The sequence below is a fragment of the Halichoerus grypus genome, chromosome 9 (assembly GCF_964656455.1).
Source record: "Halichoerus grypus chromosome 9, mHalGry1.hap1.1, whole genome shotgun sequence".
In the NCBI taxonomy this organism is placed as follows: domain Eukaryota; kingdom Metazoa; phylum Chordata; class Mammalia; order Carnivora; family Phocidae; genus Halichoerus; species Halichoerus grypus.
In genome coordinates, this window is record NC_135720.1 from 131,208,185 (window position 1) to 131,214,184 (window position 6,000).

At 39.0% G+C, this 6,000-nt stretch overlaps 1 long non-coding RNA gene across 1 annotated transcript in view; it reads left to right on the plus strand.

The window, feature by feature from the left end:
- The window catches only part of LOC118531626 (uncharacterized), a 70,124-nt gene extending 64,351 nt beyond the window's left edge, over positions 1 to 5,773 (plus strand). Inside the window, exon 3 of the long non-coding RNA XR_004915294.2 lies at positions 5,586 to 5,773. This is a non-coding gene — a long non-coding RNA (uncharacterized LOC118531626). The remainder of the gene's footprint in view (positions 1 to 5,585) is intronic.
- The last annotated feature ends 227 nt before the right edge of the window (positions 5,774 to 6,000 follow it).

Below are 6,000 nucleotides of genomic sequence, written 5' to 3' on the forward strand. Positions count from 1 at the left end.
GCCAAGCAGGGAGCCCGGTATGGGACTCGATCCCAGGACCCTGGGATCATGACCTGAGCCGAAGGCAGACGCTTAACGACTGAGCCACCCAGGCGCCCCGTCTTGTTCTTTTCTTGCACCAAGTATGTTCATTGATATTGGGTATAGCTGCTCCCAGTCTTTCAATAGACAGAACTAGGGAAAATGTGTATGTATATGCACATATATGTTCACACATTTTTAAAAGATTTATTTGTTTTAGAGAGAGAGAGAGAGAGCACAAGCAGGAGGGGCAGAGGGAGAGAGGACCTCAAGCAGACTCTGTGCTTGAGAGAGCACAGAGCCAAACGGGGAGCTCGATCTCATGACCCCGAGTTCACGACCTGAGTGGAAACCAAGAGTCAGACGATCAATTGACCGAGCCACCCAGGCACCCCACATATACACATTTATGTTACATCTTTCTTTCATCTGTCATCTATCATCATCATTTATTAGGGTTTTTATATATTTTAGATGTTAATTCCTTATCGCATATATGATTTGCAATTTTTTTTCTCATTCCATAGGTTTTCTTTCCATTTTGTTTATGGTTTCTTTTGCTGTACCAAAGCTTCTTTATTTGATGTAGTCCCATTTGTTTATTTTTGCTTTTGTTGCCTTAGCTTTTGGTGTCAAATCAAAAAACTCATTGCCAAAACCAATGTCAAGAAGCTTACCACCTAACTTTTCTTTTACTTTTATGATTTCAAGTCTTACATTCAAGTCTTTAATCCATTTTGAGTTGATTTGTGTGCATGGTGTAAGATTGGGGTCCAGTTTCATTTTTTTGTATGTGGTTGTCCAGTTTTCCCAGCACCATTTACTGAAAACACAATCCTTTCCCCATTTATATGTGACTCCTTTGTCATATATAATTGATCACATATGTGTGAGTTAATTATTAGTGGGCTCTCTAGTCTGTTCCATTGATCTATGTTTCTCTTTATGTCAGTACCATGCTGTATTGATTACTATAGCTTTGTCATACAGTCTGGAATCAGGAAGTGTGATGTCTCCAGCTTTGTTCTTCTTTCTCAAGATTGCTTTGGCTATTTGGGGTCTTTTGTGATTCCATGCAAATTTTAGAATTGTTCTATTTCTGTGAAAAATGTTAGTATTTTGATAGGGCTTGCATTGTTTTTATTGATTGCTTTGGCTTTGAGTAGATGGACATCTTCAACAATATCAGTTCTTCCAATTCATGAGCATAAAATAATCTTTCCATTTATTTGTGTCTTCCTTAATTTCTTTCATCAGTGTACAGGGATCTTTCACCTCCTAGGTTAAATTTATTCCTAGGTATTTTATTCTTTTTGAGGCAATTGTAAATGGGATTGTTTTCTTAATTCCTCTTTCTGTTAGTTCATTATTAATGTATAGAAATGCAGCTGAGTTTTGCATATTGATTTTGTATCCGACAACTTTACTGAATACATTTATCTGTTTTTTTTGATAAAGTCTTTAGGGTTTTCTGTATACAATATCATTTTATCTATAAATAGAGACAGATTTACTTCTTTCATTCTGATTTGGATGCCTTTTATTTTTCTTGCCTAATTGTTCTGGCTAAGACTTCCAGTACTATGTTGAATAAAAGTGGCATAGGTGGGCATCCTTATCTTGTTCCTGATCTTAGAGGAAAAGCTTTCAACTTTTCACTGATGACTATGATGTTAGCAGTGGGCTTGTCATATATGGCCTTTATTATATTGAGGTATGTTCCCTCTATACCCACTTTATTGAGATTTTATCATGAATGGACATTGAATTTTGTCAAATGTTTTTTCTGCATTTATTGAGATGGTCATATGATTTTTATCCTCATTTTGCTAATGTGGTGTATCACATTGATTGACTTGTGGATGTTGAACCATCCTTCCATCCTTGGAATAAATCTCACTTGATGATGGTATGTGATCCTTTGAACATGTCATTGAATTCAGTGTGCTAATATTTTTTTTTTAAGATTTTTGCATTTCTGTTCATTAGGGATATTGGCCAGTAATTTCTTTTCCTATAGTGTCCTTGTCTAGTTTTGCTATCAGCATACTGCTGGCCTGATAAAATGAATTTGGGGGTATTTCCTCCTCTTCTATTTTTTGGAAGCACTTGAGGATTGGTATTAATTCTCCTTAAAAAAAAATATTTTATTTATTCATTTAAGAGACACAGAGAGAGCATGAGCATGGGCAGGAGCAGAGGGAGAGGGAGAGGGACAAGCAGACTCCCTGCTGAGCAGGGAGCCCAATGTGGGGCCCAATCCCAGGACCCTGAGATCTTGACCTGAGCTGAAGTCAAGACACTTAACTGACTGAGCCACTCAGGTGCCCCATGGATTGGTATTAATTCTTTAAATGTTTGGTAGAATGCACCAGTGAATATAACCATCTGGTCCTAAACTTTTTTTTTTTCATTTATTTTTACTCTGATCTATGGTATTTCCTTCTTTCTACTACCTCTGGGCTTAGTTTGTTCTTCTAGTTCCTTCAGGTATAAAGTTAGGTTGTTTATTTGAGATATTTCCTGTTTCTTTTTTTTTTTTTAAGATTTTATTTATTTATTCATGAGAGACAGAGAGAGAGTGAGGCAGAGGCAGAGGGAGAAGCAGGCTCCCCACTGAGCAGGGAGCCTGATGCGGGACTCGATCCCAGGACTCTGGGATCATGACTTGAGCCAAAGGCAGATACTTAACCATCTGAGCCACCCAGGCGCCCATCTTTCCTGGATCTTAATATAGGCATTTATTGGTATGAACTCCCCCCGCCCCCCTTAGAGCTGCTTATACTACATCCCATAGATTTTGGTATGTTATGTTTTCATTTTCCTTTGTCTCAAGACTTTTTTTTTTAATTTCTCTTTTGATTTTTCTTTGATCCACTCATTTTTTAATAGCATGTTGGTTAATCACCACATATTTGTGAATTTTCCAGTTTTCTTCTTATAATTGATTTCTAGTTTCATATCATTGTGGTCAGAAAAAAAAACGCTTGGTATGTTTTCAGTCTTCTTCAATTTACTGAGACTTGTTTTGTGGCCTATGGTAAGATCTATTGTGGAGAATGTTCCATGTACTTGAGAAGATTATGTATTCTGCTGCTTTTAAGTGGAATGTTCTGTACAAGACTGTTAAGTCCATCTGGACTAACTTGTCATTTAAGTCCCATACTTCCTTATTGATTTTCTATCTGGATGAAGAAAGTGGGGTATTAAAGTCCTCTGTTATTATTGTTTTGCTGTCTATTTCTCCCTTAAGGTCAGTCCCTTTGCTTTATATAGTTAGGTACTCCTATATTGGGTGCATTAGTATTTACAAATGTTATATCCTCTTGTTGGATTGACACCTCTGTCATTATATGATGTCCTTCTTTGTCTCCTATTACAGTCTTTGGCTTAAAGTCTATTTTTTCTGATATAAATATAGCTGCTCCAGCTTTCTTTTGGCCTCCATTTGCATGGAACAGCGTTTTCCATCCCTTCACTTTCAGTCTGTATATGTCCTTAAAGCTAAAGGGAGTCTCTTAAAGGCAGCATATAGTTAGTTGGGTCTTGTTTGTTTGTTTTAATCCATTCATCCACTCTGTGTCTTTTGATTGGGGAATTTAGTCCATTTACACTTAAAGTAATTGTTGATTGGTATGGACTTATTACCATTTTGTTAAGTGTTTTCTGGCTGTTTTGTTCCTTTCTTCTTCTCTTGCTCTCTTTGTGATATGATGCTTTTCTGTGGTATGCTTAGATCCCTTTCTTTTTATCTTGTGTATCTGCTGTACGTTTTTCCTTTGTGGTTGCCAGAGGCTCACATAAAGCAACTTACATTTATAACAGTCTAGTTTAAGTGAATAACAACTTGTTCAAATGCATTCTAGAGCTCTATATTTTTACTCTCTTCCTCCCTCCCCATGTTTTATGATCTCTTTATCTTGCTATTCATTAACAAATTATTATAGTTATAGTTATTTATCTAATATCTTTTTAAATAAAATCATTTCTCTTTTCTTTCATTATTATTATTTTTTTTTTTAGAGAGAAAGAGAGCGTGCATGCATATGGGAGCTGGGAGAGGCAGAGGGAGAAGGACAGAGAGAATTCCAAACAGGCTCCACACCCATTGTGGAGCCCGGTGGTGCCTGATGTGGGGCTCAATCCCACAACCCTGAGATCATAACTTGAGTTGAAATCAAGAGTCGGATGCTTAACTGACTGAGCCACCGAGGTGCCCCAATAAAATCATTTTTCTAATTAAACTAGCCAGAGGTGGTTTCTGTGGCTTGCAGTTAAGAAACAGACCACTATTCTTCTATAACTGCAATTATAGGTCCCCAGACCTCACAAGCTGAGGGTACAAATAAGGTCACTTTACTACTTAGACACTTATTTTGTTAGTTAAATAGCCCACACCTGTCTAACTACATGTCCCAGGGTGGTTGTTTTTTCCAAGTATTTGTTGTTTGTCTTTTTTATATTTGTAGATATCTCCAAGCTCCTTCATGCCACTGCTCATTTCAGCAAGATGAGTCAGCCCCACCCACCACTTAATAGTCTACTTATTGTTCACATGTCATTTCTCCCATGTAATGGGAGTCACAGTCCTTTCATTGTTCACATGTCATTTCTCCCATGTAATGCGTAATGACTTTTGAACATGGCTCTTCTTGGCTTACATTCTTAGAGGCCTCCAGGAAAGACCCTTAGCCCCAGGCATCACAGAGTTTAATGAGCTGAATGCTTTAATTTTACACAAGCTCGTCCTCTTTAGAGCGCCTATTTGTCAAGGGGAAGGGGCTGAGGCAGGCTCATGCAATGGCCACTGTGCTCTACCTGAAACCATTGCTCTCCTCCTAACCTTAGTCTTGTTGCTGAGTCCTGCCCAGCATGCCTGAGTTTTTCTTCCCTTAGAATGAATTCACTCTCAGGTGCCTGGGTGGCTCAGTTGGTTAAGCATCTGCCTTTGGCTCAGGTCATGATCCCAGAGTCCTAGGATCGAGTCCCACATCCGGCTCTCTGCTCAGTAGGGAGCCTGCTTCTCCCTCTCTCTCAAATAAATAAATAAAATCTTAAAAAAAAAAAAAGAGTGAATTCACTCTCAGAAGCTCTGCATTTATTGCTCTTTCTTCTTCTGAGCTCCCATTCCCCTGCCAGTTCACCAGATATGACTTTCTTGGTGCTCCCCTCTACCATGCACATCCATTATGGAGCGCATGAAGCAAATTCAAAGGACTCGGGAACTGGGTGAAGCCTGGGCGCATGGAAAGTCCCAAGAGTGACAATTACTTGCTTCTTATCCTCTGCCTAACTTTCCTTCTCTGTGTCCAAAAACATCAGAGGAACCCCTCATTAACCCAGTCCAGTTGAACACCTTGTTCCCTGCCTTGGAGATTCCCAGCTGAGCTCGGAGGTGAGAGGCTATCTCTCCTACCAAATCCCTATGGATTCTAAGTTATTTCTCTTGATTTGGGCCTTTCCCATTTTCTCTCTGCCATTGATATGTGTATTACTTGTCTATCTCTATGTGATAAATGAACCCAAAACTTAGTGGCTTAATACAAACATTTATTGTCTCACAGTTTCTATAGGTCAAGAATACAGGAACAGCTTAGCATGAAGATCCACAAGCTCCAGCCAAGTCTTCACATAACAGCAGCTCTAGCTGACCTCTCAGCTGGGAGATTGGAGCCAGGACCACAGAACTAAGCTGCTGCCAAATCCCTGACCTACAGAAAGTGTAAGATAATAAATGCTTGTTGAAAAATCACGCATCTTTGTAATCAATCTCTTACTCCACCCCAGTCCCCTGACACCTGATCTAGTGTCTTATGCCTACAGTTTTCCTTTTCCAGAGTATGATATCAATAGAACCATACAGTAAGTAGCCTTTTGAGTTTGGCTTTCCCCCCCCCCCCCCTTTAACATAATGCTTTCGAGATACCTCCCTATGGTTGCATAAGTTATTCATTTGCTCCTTTTTATTGCTGAGGAGTA